The following is a 14,189-nucleotide window of genomic DNA, read 5'->3' as shown; positions in this document are numbered from 1 at the left end:
CTACATGAAGCTCCTGAAATTGCAAGCTAAATTTTTTGTGTACAAGAATTTTTCTGAGGCAACTTACCATAGCTTTCATCAAATTTTCTAAGATATTTAAGAAGCCCTACTGTTCAAGGTTCATCCACACACGTATTCTTACATATGCTAAGAACAGTTGGATAGTATGAGATTTGTATTGACCTAATCATTTAGGAGGCTTTTTTTTCCCTCTTTTGCTGCCCTTCCCAGTTCATCTATATCCCCCTCTAGAGCTTTCTGTATTTTTATATTCCTAGTTTTTCTTCTTCTATGTTTCCTTTTATTACTTAGGATGCTGTTATATGCAAGTATAATTGAACAAATATATATTGAAGCACCAAAAGAAACCCAGCTCAGATTGTCTTCAACAATGGATTTTTTGGCTAAAGTTACTAAAGAATAGAGATTGTTCAGCTTTTACATGTGATTTGACTTGGGCCCAGATTTATGTCTCTACATTTCTTTCATTTTAGCCCTCCATCCTACCTCTATTGCCTTTGTCCTCATGCCAGCTTCACTCATGGTAGCAAAATGCAGCAGTTGGAGTCCTTATGTTGGCAACCAATCATCATCATCCAGTCCAGGAGGTTCTTCACTTCCTTCTGTCCTTAAATGAGCAGAACCAATCAGTTTGGCCAGGGGGATGTCTGTGCACTAAAGGACATAGGCCTGTTGTTACCACCATACCTGAACAAGTCCCAGAGACAAAGGGGAAGAGTGTTCGGTTTATGGCACTCAGGGTCTACTTTTAAAGACTTTAGCAAGTCCAACTTGGGTGTGGGTGCTAGTATGAAATATGTTGAGCAGCAGCTAACAATATTTATTACATCCCTTAAATTGAGTTCTGACATACAGTTCTGACATGTGCTGTCCCACAGCTCCACACTTATACTATGGAGATAGGATTTTACTGCTGTAAAAGATGGGAATTTGTGGTGTTCCCTGAAGAAAGTTATATGAAACATCAGTTCTCGGGATGTTTTTACCAGTCAGAGGTTTACCAGAGAAACAGAAACAGCAGTTAAAATACATACACACATGCACATGCATGTACATTTATTTACTTTATTTGAACATTATTCGTATTAAATTTTATTTACTTGTTTTTTTTTTTTTTTTATTTATTGAATTTATTTATTTGAAGGCATTGGTTTATGTGATATGGAGGCTGCCAAGCCTGAAATCCCTAACACAGGCAGGCGAACTGGAAACATTTGGACAGGAGCTGATGCTGTAGTCTTGAGGTGGAATTTCTTCCTCAGGGAAACCTCAGTTTTGTTCATAAGGCCTTTCAACTGATTGGGTGAGGCCCAGCCACACCACTGAGGATAATCTTATACACTTAATGTCACCAAATTGTAGATGTTAATGAGATCTACAAAATACCTTCACAGCAACATCAAGACTAGTGTTTAACTGAATAATAGCCCAACCAAGTTGACCTAAAACTAACGATCATAGATGTTAATAATTTTAAGATCAAAGAATGCTTGTGTGGTTAAATAAATTAGAGAGGTGTTACATTAGACATTGTTCTAGGACTTTTCATTCTTTAATGTGCTTAAGTACATTGAGTTTTTTAACTATTTCTCAAACTTACTTGATCAAGGACATTTTTTGTTTCCCTAAAGAATATCTCTCACTGAAGTAGTATTTCACAGAATACATTTTGGAAAACACTGGATTAAACTGTGACTAGGAAGAAGAACTTTACTGTAATTATGGGCAGTTTTATTTGTATGTTTCTGTTGTTTGTACTCTTAAATGTATTAATGCATATTCCTCTTCCTCTGTTAAATTATAACCCCCTTTTGGCATCACATTTTGTGTCTTCACAAAGCGGAAATTCAATAACATTGACTGAGAAATTCTTTGATAAATGAATGCTTGTTAAGTCCTGGGTTAATGATCTTTAAATTTGCTCAGAGCCATCACTTGCCTTGGAAGATATTAAACTGTAATGGCTTTAAAATGTTTGCTGCCCTTTAGAGATTTTCTCATTGCATAGAACCAGCCAGTAAGATTAAGCAGGTTCTATGTCATGGGCATAATAAGCCTCATCTAATCACTTTACTTTTTAATGTGACAGGCTATACCTTTGTTCCACTTAAGAGATTATTTCAATCCATAGAAAACAAGAAAAAGAACAGAACAGGTTATGGTCTAAAAGCAACTCTGCTTTTGTTTTGTTTTGCTTTGTTTAGTTTAGTTTAGTTTAGTTTTGTTTTGTTTTGTTTTACTGCCCCTTCACAGTACCCACCACATTGCTTTACTCTCAGTGGTGCTTGGTATATTTCAAGCCTGGCTCTTAGAAGAGAAAAAAATTTCCTCTCAACACTGCTTAAATCCCTTCTTCTTGTGATATATAATGAGATCAAACAGATCTGAGATTTGCTTTTAGCCTATAACCTATCATAATGGCCTGTGGTCTAGAGATAGTCTAGATAGTCTAGAGTCTTAAAGACTCTTAGAGACTTAAAGTCCTGGCCAAAGACTCTGACCAGTAATCATATCATGCTGTGGATAGATCCATTTACCTGGAGGGGAGTGGAGCATGAAAGACAGAAGTGATGGTCTCCTAAAAAAAAAAAAAAAAAAAAAACAAAAAACAAACAAACCAAACAAACAAAAAAAAACAAACAAAAAAAGAAGTGATGGTCTCCTGCATGTCAATGGCTGTATCTTAGCTCCCTTCCAGATCCTCAGAGCTGCTGCCTATATAGGAAAGGGGCCACCCTAACCTGTTTGCATGGATGTTGTGAATAAGCAAAAATACTTTTGGAAAACAAGTCAAAATTTAAAGTCTGATTTAATTAGAAAGGATCTTGTTGTATCTGAAGAGATTATTGTTTTAAAATAGCCAGTTTTGATTGAATTCAAAAGATTACTTAATAGCCAGTTTGTGTGCAGCCATGAAAAAAAGTGGGCATATTAGTTTCTTTTCCTTGCTAGACAAAAGAAAAAGAGGCTTTAAAGCTATCCTTGGCCATGAAATTGGGATAAAGGTCGACCTTATAAAATTTAGATTTCTTCCTCCCAAAGACAGAGACAACCCCAAAATTATCTGCATTGTTTGAGAAATAGCTTGAAAACTGAAAACACCTCACCTTAAAAATTTTCTTCCCATATTACAAAATGAATAAATATTATTGTTTTATATATAGAACAATATATAAACATATCTATATTTACTATAAAAATATTTAAATGTATTAAATATCTGAATAATTATAAAATAATAAATTCATTTTGAGTGTAGAAATTTTGGAAATGACAGATAAATAAAAGGCAGACAATAAAAATTACTTTCAATTCCATTACCCAAGAATGATCACTGTTCACATTATGCTTAGTTCTTTTTGTAGTTATATATGTGTGTGTCACTGTTTTCACCTAATTATTTATCTCCCCAAACAGTCACTTTATTTTCAGGCCTTAAAGCTAATGTTTTATAAATTTAGGAGTATATTGATGATTGATTTTTTCATATGCTTCTATATAATTCATACAAAATATAAAAACATATTTTATATGTTCTTTCATTGGGTATACAAAATCACACATTGTAGTGTCAGCTGATCTTTGACAGGTCTGTACCATGGGCTGGGCACATTATCCTATATTGTCCTCAACCCTCACAATAACCTGCTAGATCGGTACTGTTAACCTGAGGAAGCAAAGGTCTAGGGAGAGCAAGAACAGTTTATGTCACACGGGCATTAAGTGCCCATGGCCCAGGACTGTCTGCTAATCTGACTCCAAAGGTTATACTCTTAAAACTATATTATTGCCTCTTCTCAGGTAACTTCTATGTCAGATTTACTAGGTCCCAGACAGAATTTCTAAGATATGAAATTATGAGCAAATTGGCCATGCACACAAATTTGATATTCAGAACTTGACAGAGGTGACTCAGAGTTCTTTCACATTTCAAAGGGATGGGCAGACTATACTATCCAGGGATTTACGAAGAGCCAGGGGAGAGAGTCCTGCCTAGTCCTACCTGATTTGAGGCACAATGCACTTCTTTAAAGAAGGAAGATTTTCTCCACAGACTTCAAAAAATCAGGTTTGTTTTTGATAATGAGCTCAGAACAGTATCAGAGGACCCAAATTGGTGACTTTAAGGTTAGCTGATAACAGGGGCGCCTGGGTGGCGCAGTCGGTTAAACGTCCGACTTCAGCCAGGTCACGATCTCGCGGTCCGTGAGTTCGAGCCCCGCATCAGGCTCTGGGCTGATGGCTCAGAGCCTGGAGCCTGTTTCCGATTCTGTGTCTCCCTCTCTCTCTGCTCCTCCCCCGTTCATGCTCTGTCTCTCTCTGTGCCAAAAATAAATAAATGTTGAAAAAAAATTAAAAAAAAAAAAGGTTAGCTGATAACAGATTATATTTTGTTACCCATTATCATTGCCTATGGGCTCATTATGGGCTTACTTTGTATTTCTAGAAGAATGCCCACATACTGAAGGCTCAATGTCCATCTCCCAGTACACTGCTTCTCCTTCATAGAGTGTCTCCATCCCTTCAGTGTTCATTTTCCTTCCTCATATCTGCTTCATTCTTCGCCCTTCTCTTCTTACCTGGATCCCACTTTACCATCCCTGTCTTTTCTTCTTTCTTTTAGTTTTCCATTCTCCATCCCCATTATCCTATGCTTTGACTTCCACTTTATCTTACACTCTGCAATCTTACATCTGCAATTCCTGTGCTAGGCAGTACTCAGTTCTGAGCCCTATCCTTGAGTTTACTCAGATTTTTCATACTCTTTATCTAGCACTTAGCCCTTCAATGAAGTATGACTTTTGTCAGCCCAACAGCTGCCTTGGCTTTGTAAGTAACTTCTTGGACATTCCTCAGTGTTGCTTGCAGTACTCAGATAAAACTTTAGTTTCAAGAGTGAAGGGCATTTCTGTATCTTTAAGAAATATAATGGAGGTAGCTGCATTTTATATTTTCCAGTCTTGAGCTGCATTTCATGAAGTGACTTTTGTTACTGGTGGAAAGACTTGTGTTGTGAATAATCTGATTATGTTCACTCTTCAACCATTTGTTGTGCTTTACACAAAAGCCTTTGACCAACAGAGTGATATCCAGTTCATGACCAAGCTAATTCATTCCAGAGGAGGAACAGGTATCTTTCTTGAAATCTTGCTCTAGGGTAATTTAGTATAGGAGAGGTCATGTCTGCATGGCGTTAGAGTTGATTTTGGAAGTAAACAAGGACACTGCTAGTCATATGGAAACCTCCAATACCATAGCAGAAGGGAACTACCTAAAAAGACATTGTTCACTGTGTTTGCATGCCTACTACATTACAAGGCCAGAAGGAAGGCAGGGCTGGGTTATTTATAGTCTTCTCGTTTAGCTTTTTTTTTTTTTTTTTTTTTTTTTTTTTTTTTTTTTAAATGTTTTTTTATTTTTGGGACAGAGAGAGACAGAGCATGAACGGGCGAGGGGCAGAGAGAGAGGGAGACACAGAATCGGAAACAGGCTCCAGGCTCTGAGCCATCAGCCCAGAGCCCGACGCGGGGCTCGAACTCACGGACCGCGAGATCGTGACCTGGCTGAAGTCGGACGCTTAACCGACTGCGCCACCCAGGCGCCCCTCGTTTAGCTTCTTAAACAAACAAACAAAAAACACAGCTAAGAGGATTCAATTTGAGAAGGCTTTTACTTTTTTCTGTGATTTGTCTGGTGTCTGTTTTTCTTTAATTCTCTCCTTTTGCTTTTTATTTTCTCCTTTCTGCCTAGTCTTTCCTTTCCCTTTAATGCTTCTTCTAAATGCCAAATCTAAATAAATAAGAATGTGACATTATAGCTGTGGTGGAAGGGATGTTTCAATATGTATTCTCTGCTGAAGGTTTCCTGGTATAGAAGTACGTTGAGGAAGCTTGTACTTTTCCAGTTCATGTCAGGTGGTGTAAGTATGTGACTTTGTGGTATGGAGTTTGGGGTTCACTGACTTGTTTCTTCCTTAGCTCTTCGGTGCCCATGCCTCCTTGCAATAATGAACTCAGATTTGATGGAACAGGGCAGAGTCCAAACTTACGTATCTGTGTACATTTTCTTTTTCTTTATGCTTATATTTCTTCTTGAGTTGTGCTAGCATGACAGAAGGCATCTGGGCTAGGGCAGAATTATGGGATGCCAAGGCATAGTCATTATTATAAGATGCCAAGGCACCATCATGTTCACGGCAACTCTGGGAATTACTCCCCAAGTCTGTACTCGTACACTTTCCAAGAATGTATCTATTTGGAGATGTATTTAAACCTTGTCAAAGTCATTTGTCTTGGCTTCTTCAGTTGATTTATGTGGGGACTCTGATTGTTGGCTGCTGAAGTACAATCTGTACATGGAGATATAGGACTCATGCTGTAAATAGTATGGCATATCGTAAACCATGAAAGAGTCAGTGCCTTCTTACATATTTTTGTTCAGTATGGAGAAGTGTGGAAGAACACAAATAAGACTGCTTCCTTATTTAGGTCCTCATGATATACTCAAGACCAATGTTTTCTTATATATATTCCCTGGATCTCTCCATTGAACCAGCTTTAATTTGAGAAACACTTTTTGGGAACCAGTGGTTACTAATGGAGTTAGTAGAAGAAAATCTGATGAGCCTTACTTATAGAGCCCACTAAGGACCCCCACATAGTATTTACTTTGGCATAAATATTATTTTGAGCTAAAAGTAATCCAAACCCAGCGGATTCAGAAAAGCTCTTGACTTCCCCTTCAACTGTCTGCTTATACCAGTAAGAGAGCTATTAACTGAGATTCCTCTTTACCTAAGGAACTTAACTGCATCATAGAGCAACCTTTGTTTTCCAAACATCTCCTTTCACCTTCCTGCTAATGGTTTTTCTCCTCTTTGTATCCTCAGACCACTTTCCCTTCTCCTTTGCTCCGGTAAGTATCCTGTTGCCTCACTGTCTTTGGAATTTCCATGTTATGTGGATTCCCTACGTATGCTATTAAAATTGATTTTCACCTATTTAAAAAAAATCTATAATGGCATTTTTAGCAATAGGCTAGTAACTAATATAGTAATAATAATGTTGCAGTAGTAAGTTAATTACAATGTAATGTTAACAAAAAGAAGTTGTTGGAAAAACTTTGATTAAATTTTTGTCACTCACTCCATGTTTTCTAAAGAAATGTTTAAAATCTCTGATCCTATTAATTTTCAAAATAAGGACTGGATAAGAAATTTGTCCCTAATGCAATGATAGCTATTATGTAGCACTGCATGAACTAGAAAAATTACTCCAGTAATCTACAAATTTTCACCAGTCTGATGATTACTTAGTAATAGCAAGTGCCGCTGCTTGTATTGGTGACAGCTCTGCATGAACAATGCATAAAGAGATACAGGCTCAGGCGGTCAATTGTATTTGTGTTCGTATTAGCTTTCTTATTTTCATCAAGCCCGAATTCTTGTCCACAGAAACTTACTCTTTTAGGTCATTTGGCCTCTGCTGATTAAGTAACCAGACATGTGCACACACACACATTCACATTAGTTAATGCCATCTTTTGATAGATGATACTCCAGTGTGCCTCTCCTGCCCTAGTACTCCTGCCTTTCATCTTGCTCCAAAAACAGCTTTGGGTTCTGGCAGCTGCGTACTGGAGAAGCCTCAGAGCCATGTGCTGATCCTCCTCTTCTGAGCAGGCTTCTGAAACCAACAGCAGGTGCTGGCTACCCCGCTTGCCCCTGGAGACTAGGAGGAGAGACGGTTCCAATTCTGGACAGGGTCGAGCTGTTCTGCCACAACAGATGGCCAGCATTTGGTCTTTAGTCCTGTCACCTGGTGAACTCCAATACTGTGTATAGTCTCTTATTTGCTTTTCATTAAAAAGAGGCAGGAAAGGGGACCACAATGCCATATCAAAATGCCAACAGTTTCAATGTTGACAAAAGCGAAACACAATACAAAAAAGAAAAGAAGAACAGAACGAACATGGCACATTTGCTAAAATGCTTAACTACAATTCTATGATCTTGATTTTATTTGTTCTGTTTTTAGGTTACAAGGTTACTAGGATTTAGCCATTCTAAGATTATTGAATAGATTTTATAAATGTAATTTTATCATTTTTCAAAAATGAGTTTGCCAGAAATTTCCATTTAAATTTTCTGATTTGATATTCATATATGCACGCTGGTATTTCTTCATCTCAGACAAGACTTTTGTCATTATCAGCTCCATTTAGCTACATAATGATAGGTCAATTCATTATTTAAATCATACCCCAATAAATTTCAGTTATTTAAATCATAAATTGCTTGTTAGGTTATATGTAAATATTTTCTTTTCACCTAGAAAACATTTCAGAAGTCTTATGGTACTCAGATATAGAACTCTGGTAAAACTACCATAGGTTAAGATCTGAAGATTGAATCTGATTTACGAAAAATAGAAGCCCAGAACAAATGATCTTCCTCTAGATTACTGCTGCCCATGGAGATGACAATGACTCAAATTTTGTTCTCAAATATAGTCAAGGTCTGTTTTGGAAGTTGAGGGCAAGGGCCTTGGTTCTGCCTCCTGGGATATAATGAGCTGTGTTGCTGCCTCATATTCATTCATTCCATGAATCTGATACACAGAAGGAAGCTGACAGGAAATGAGGTAAGGGAGAGGGGCATGTGAGGCCCAAAGGGAGGTCATTGTGGGCACACCTACCAGAAGATGGGCCATGATTGCTGCAATACAATCATTGCAGTGTGGGTTGTAAGATGATCCCAGGTCTCTGCTCAGAATCTTTTCCTAGATTGTGATCAGGATTGACACACTTAATAAAACACTGACCTGTTAACATACCTGTTAAACTTCTTTAACTCCTTCCCACTCTGTGATGACATGAACTGACACTGATATCAAAATACAAATTTCAAAGTGTAGCAGAGATGATGTTCACGTAAGATATGAAGAAATTAACATGTTAAAGTAACTGAAGAACCAGGAGGTCAGTTTCTCTCAGGATTCACAGAAATCCATTCACCTAAATAGATGTGCTCATCTTATCTACTCTTGAGTATGTAGATTTTCACCTAGAATTGCCAGCATCTACAAGGCAAGGGATTGGCTCTGTGAATCCTTTGGTATCAGTGTTGACACCTACATTTCTCTGTGTGATAGTGATAAAAAATGAAACTAGTGTACATCATTGGATAATGAAGGAACTGTTCTCCATTCCCTGTGTTTTCTCTGGGAGTTGCTTGGTTCTTAGGTGCTCTTTTCATACCGTGTGCAATTACTTGTGTTGACCTTGATGGGGCCCACATCAGGTGCTGGAGGGAAACATGAAATGTCTTTTGTCAATAGCATTGAAATGAGCACAATAACTGCAAAATCATCCAACAAAATCTGTGTTCCTAAAGCTGAACTTGTCCAATCTTTACTTAGAACTTAAAAAAAAAAAAAAAAAAAAAAAGAGTGGTTTTATATGTCTTTTAAACTGGGGCTAATTATTCGAATCTCCTGGTATGATTGAAGTACATTTCTGATAGGCTTTACTGAAAGTCTAATATAGGTGAATATAATCTGCACTGCTATTGATGGCCATGGAGACCTGGTTCCTGTGTCTTACAGATAATTTTGGTCTGGGGCACCTGGGTGGTTCAGTTGGTTAAGTGTCTGACTTTTGATTTTGGCTCAGGTCTTGATCTTGGTGTTGTGAGATCGAGCCCCACATGGGGCTTCATGCTGAGCATGGATTCTCTCTCTCTCTCTCTCTGTCTCTCTGTCTCTCTCTCTCCCCCCTCCCTCCCTCTTCTCCTCCCGTGCTTGTAAACACACGCATGAGCACAGGCTCTCTCTCTCAAAAAAATAAAACAAAACAAAACAAAAACAGAATTTTGATCTGCCCGATCCCATGCCATCATCATCCCCATTGGATTGGCTCACTTTGGTGAACTATGAATGGAAAACTTCTTTCCAAATGCCGAGCAATTTTATTTCTCCTTACAAACAGAAAATGTTTGCAGCAGTCTTTATTATATCTGAGTGGGTTTTCTTGGATTCATGCCCAGCAAGTTTATTTTTGTGTGGAGTAGGCTGATTTTCTGATTTTCTAATTTTCTGTGGATTTCTTGGTAGAGTTTACCAAACCGTTTATCTTTTCTGACAACTTCAGCTTGGCAAATGCATTGGTGCCTTTAAAAAGCCATGATCTGAAGTTACCTAAGATCTTTATTGTGGACTCTTAGAGTCACAATTTCTGCAGCAACCTTAGCTCAGTCTGACTTGGGAATGGAAACAAGAAATGAGTTGTGTGTTTGTATCCCGAAAGCCCCAAACTGTTCTTGTAAAGTCTCCATTATTTATTTTTGTAGTCCCAGAAGCTTCGCATTATAGATTCATTGTATCATTGTCTTATGATTTGGAGTTTATGATGGTTTTCTAATTAAATGCTCATTTTCTAGTTACCACAGTACTGTTTCACATTGCTTAAAATAGCAACTTCCCCCAATGTATTTTTGGATTGTGGATAATAGGTTAGAATCAGCAATATTGCAGGAAATAAATGATTTTAAGTATAATATAGAGTATATGTGTATATGTATATATAGTATATAATATATACTATATATAGATACTATATATAGTATATTATATATTATATATATAATATATATTATATATTTAATATATAATATACTATATAGTATATAATATATATATTATATACTATATATAATATCTATATATATATAGTATAAAGAATAAAAACATTTCCTCAAGGTCAGTTTCTTCATCTTTTGAACACATACCAACACACATATTCTGTATACAGCTGTCTATAATTTGATATTGATTAATTGACCACAAAATCTAATGGCATGTCTTATAAAAATGAGCCTTTCTTGCATCCTTACAATGGCCACTACTCAACAACAAAAATAACACACCATTGATACATGAAATACTTGGATGGACCTTAAGGGCCATGTGCTAAGTCAAAAAGCCAATCTCAAAAAGTTATATACTGTCTGATTCCATTTACATAACAGTCTTGACAAAATTACAGAAGTAGATAACAGATTAGTTGTTGCCATGGGTTTGGGATGGAGGTGATGGGAGGGAGTGGGGTTGGGTATGACCAAAAAGAGGACCATAAGTAAGATCTTTGTGGTGATGGAATGGTTTATATCTTGATTATGGTGGTTAGGTGAATAAGCATGTATGATAAAAAGGCATAGAACCACACACACACACACACACACACACACACACACACACACACACCCCTAGACCTACTGCACTAATATCAGCTTCCTGATTTTGATATTGTACCATAATTATATAAAATGTAACCATTGGGGGTAAAGTGGGTGAAATAAAACCATTGGGGACAGATCTATATTATTTTTGTAATTTCCTATGAACCTATAATTATTAAATTTTTTTTTTCAAATGTGGCAGTAGTCATAAGGTGCTGTAAGGAAAACAAACCTCTTATTGATGTTGCTAATAAATGTGGTAATTGACTCTTAGAGCTGGAAAAGGCTGGACATAATATTCACAGAAAATGTCAGAATAATGTAGCAGTCCTAACCTTTGTGTTGTGAAATTTTGCTGATGTGGTAGAAGTTATTTGATGCTTAAAAAAAATTAAGAAATCCATATCCAGGCATTTAAGCTGGCTAAGAAAAACAAGCATTTCTAGTTCAAGTTATGGCAAGGGGAACCTAGGAAAAACCCATAAGGAAGTAAACCTCAACATATGGTCTGAAATTTATGTAAAACTGTCAGCCCCAAATCTAGGGAAGAGAGAGAAGGATTTATACTTTAGTGCTTTTTTTCTTTTTTAGTGCTTTTCTTGATTTGTCAAGTGGCAAGTCATTTAAGGAATATGCTGTTGTACCTTCTCCACTTCTTCTCTTCCCTTCCCCTATGAAGTAAAAAAAAGAAGATACAGTCATAGAATAAGAACTCCTAGAAGCAAAAAGAGTGGGTCTTCATCACCTTCCTTTAGATATAAGAGCATCTACATCTCAGAGGGTAATACATTTTATATTAATCTCTGTATCTCTCACTGCCATATCTTAGTGTTTGCCATACAGTTTGTGAACTCATTTACCATAAAATTTAATAGTTGATTACCAACACCTTCAGTTGTCTTTAAGTGAATGGGAAGTGAATTATTCTTTAAGAACAGCGCAGTTCAGGGAAAAGTTGCAGCAATGATACAAAATTAATGGATTTTCTGAGTGTAATTTGAAGTATAGGCAAAAAAGGATTTTAACCCAAGTACCCTAAAGGATAGTCTTACAGAACTCTTGGTATCCATGGGAATAATATTGAAGAATATACAGGCAAGTTCCAATTATTCTTTGGAAATGAAAGGGATATGCTGAGGGGGTGTTGGTAAAGGTACAGTGCCTTGAATTTTCTTCATCAGATTGTACACATGCATTGCTCCGAGGGATTAGAAGATGGTGTAACATTTTTTTAATACCACAGCCCTATGTGTGATCCAGTTGTTCTGCTTTGCATCAAGACAGTGTGATTTACAAAGTTTCCATTGTACAAAACTAATTAAAAGTATTTCAAACGGACTTCACATTAACAAAGGATTTCCTGTGACATCCATTTAAGAGTGAACTCTTTCAGGGTGTGAAAGTAGATTTTTATAGATCACTAACAACCTGAAGGCTTCTGGGAGTAGAAAGATATAAAACTGTTGTTAGGAGGCAATGCCAATTGAAGATCAGTCAAAAATGACATAAAGTATTTCTGCAACCTTTAGATGAATTGAGCAGAAAATATCTCAGTTTATAAGCCATTTTGCAAGAACATATCAATTATATACACTTGCACACTGTCTATAAATTCTTTTAATATCATCATAAATAATAGCTGGAAGGATTTTCAATAGACAAAATAAATGTGTCTCTTTTTTATTTTACGGCTAACATTCTTGAGGGAGAAGTCAGTCCATTTATTTCTCCTCATTTTGGTCTTCTATTCTCTTCTCTATCGAGGTCATTCTTGATTCAGTCCCACCAGGTCTTTACTGCTCAAACACTGAGGTTTTTCTTTTATTAACCACATTCAACAATTATTTTTTAATCCTTACATTAGTTGACTTCTTCCTAGCATTTGATAGCTTTAATCATATGAAACTTTTGGAGACATTTTCCTTTGGTTCTGCTTATACCATGTCCTCTGGTAAAACCTCCTTCATGCCTTACCAGCCCTTCTTGGCCTTTGTTACTGGCTTCTCTTTCTTAGTCTACTCCCAAAGCATGGGCTTCCCCCAAGGCTCCATCCTCACTCAGCCCCCTTGTCTTCCTCTTGGTTGGTGATCTTGTAAGTGCCAACACTTTTAGTTATAATTAAGTATTCTTGTCTCAGATAGGTATCTGTGGCCACTCTCTTCTGAACTTTTGGCCTGATTTTCCAATCTCAGTGTTTTATCTTACTTCATAAACCCCTGCGTCTCTCCCTGAATACCTGCTCTTATCCCACCAAGTTTTCAGTCTCTTCCTAAGTTCTGCTTACTCCTTATTTCTCAGTTCATTACCTCATTTCACAACCTTGAAGATCGTTCAAATCCAGAAATTTCTCTACATCCCTACTGCCACTGTTTTTTTTTAGCCCTCAACATTTCTTACCAGTACCCTAACGTGTATCCTAATTTCTTCCTCTTAACATCCACCCTCCTCATAAAGTCAGAATTATATCTTTGTTTTAATTTAAATTTTGGCTAATATACAGTGCAATATTGGTTTCAGGAATAGAATTCGGTGATTCATCACTTACATACAGCACCCAGCACTTATCACAAGTGCCCTTCTTAATACACATCACCCTCCTAGCCCATCTCCCACTCACCTCCATCCATCAACCCTCAGTTTGTTCTCTATCATTAAGAATCTCTTGTGGTTTGTTTCCCTGTCTCCTTTTTCCCCCTTACCATATTTTCATCTGTTTTGTTCTTAAATTCCACATATGAGTGAAATCATAGGGTATTTGTCTGGTTGACTTATTTCACTTACCATAAATATATTCTAGCTCCATCCATGTCATTGCAAATGGCAAGATTTCATTATTTTTGATGGCTGGGAAATATTCCATTATATATATACCATATATATATATATATGGTATATATATATGGTGTGTGTGTGTGTGTGTGTGTGTGTGTGT

General features: G+C 36.9%; 1 protein-coding gene and 1 long non-coding RNA gene across 2 annotated transcripts in view; both read left to right on the top strand.

Annotated features, from left to right (window-relative positions):
* CAMK4 (calcium/calmodulin dependent protein kinase IV) overlaps positions 1-14,189 on the top strand; it is a 228,927-nt gene that overhangs the window by 26,003 nt on the left and 188,735 nt on the right. The gene's annotated exons all lie outside the window — the stretch shown is intronic.
* LOC121012104 (uncharacterized) lies at positions 3,403-5,392 on the top strand. The gene is made up of 2 exons (XR_005781946.1): positions 3,403-4,149; positions 4,390-5,392. It is a non-coding gene; the product is annotated as an uncharacterized LOC121012104 (long non-coding RNA).

This window comes from Herpailurus yagouaroundi, unplaced genomic scaffold (genome assembly GCF_014898765.1).
Source record: "Herpailurus yagouaroundi ecotype Mexico unplaced genomic scaffold, PumYag 29, whole genome shotgun sequence".
In the NCBI taxonomy this organism is placed as follows: domain Eukaryota; kingdom Metazoa; phylum Chordata; class Mammalia; order Carnivora; family Felidae; genus Herpailurus; species Herpailurus yagouaroundi.
This window is presented reverse-complemented; position numbering and strand designations above follow the sequence as displayed.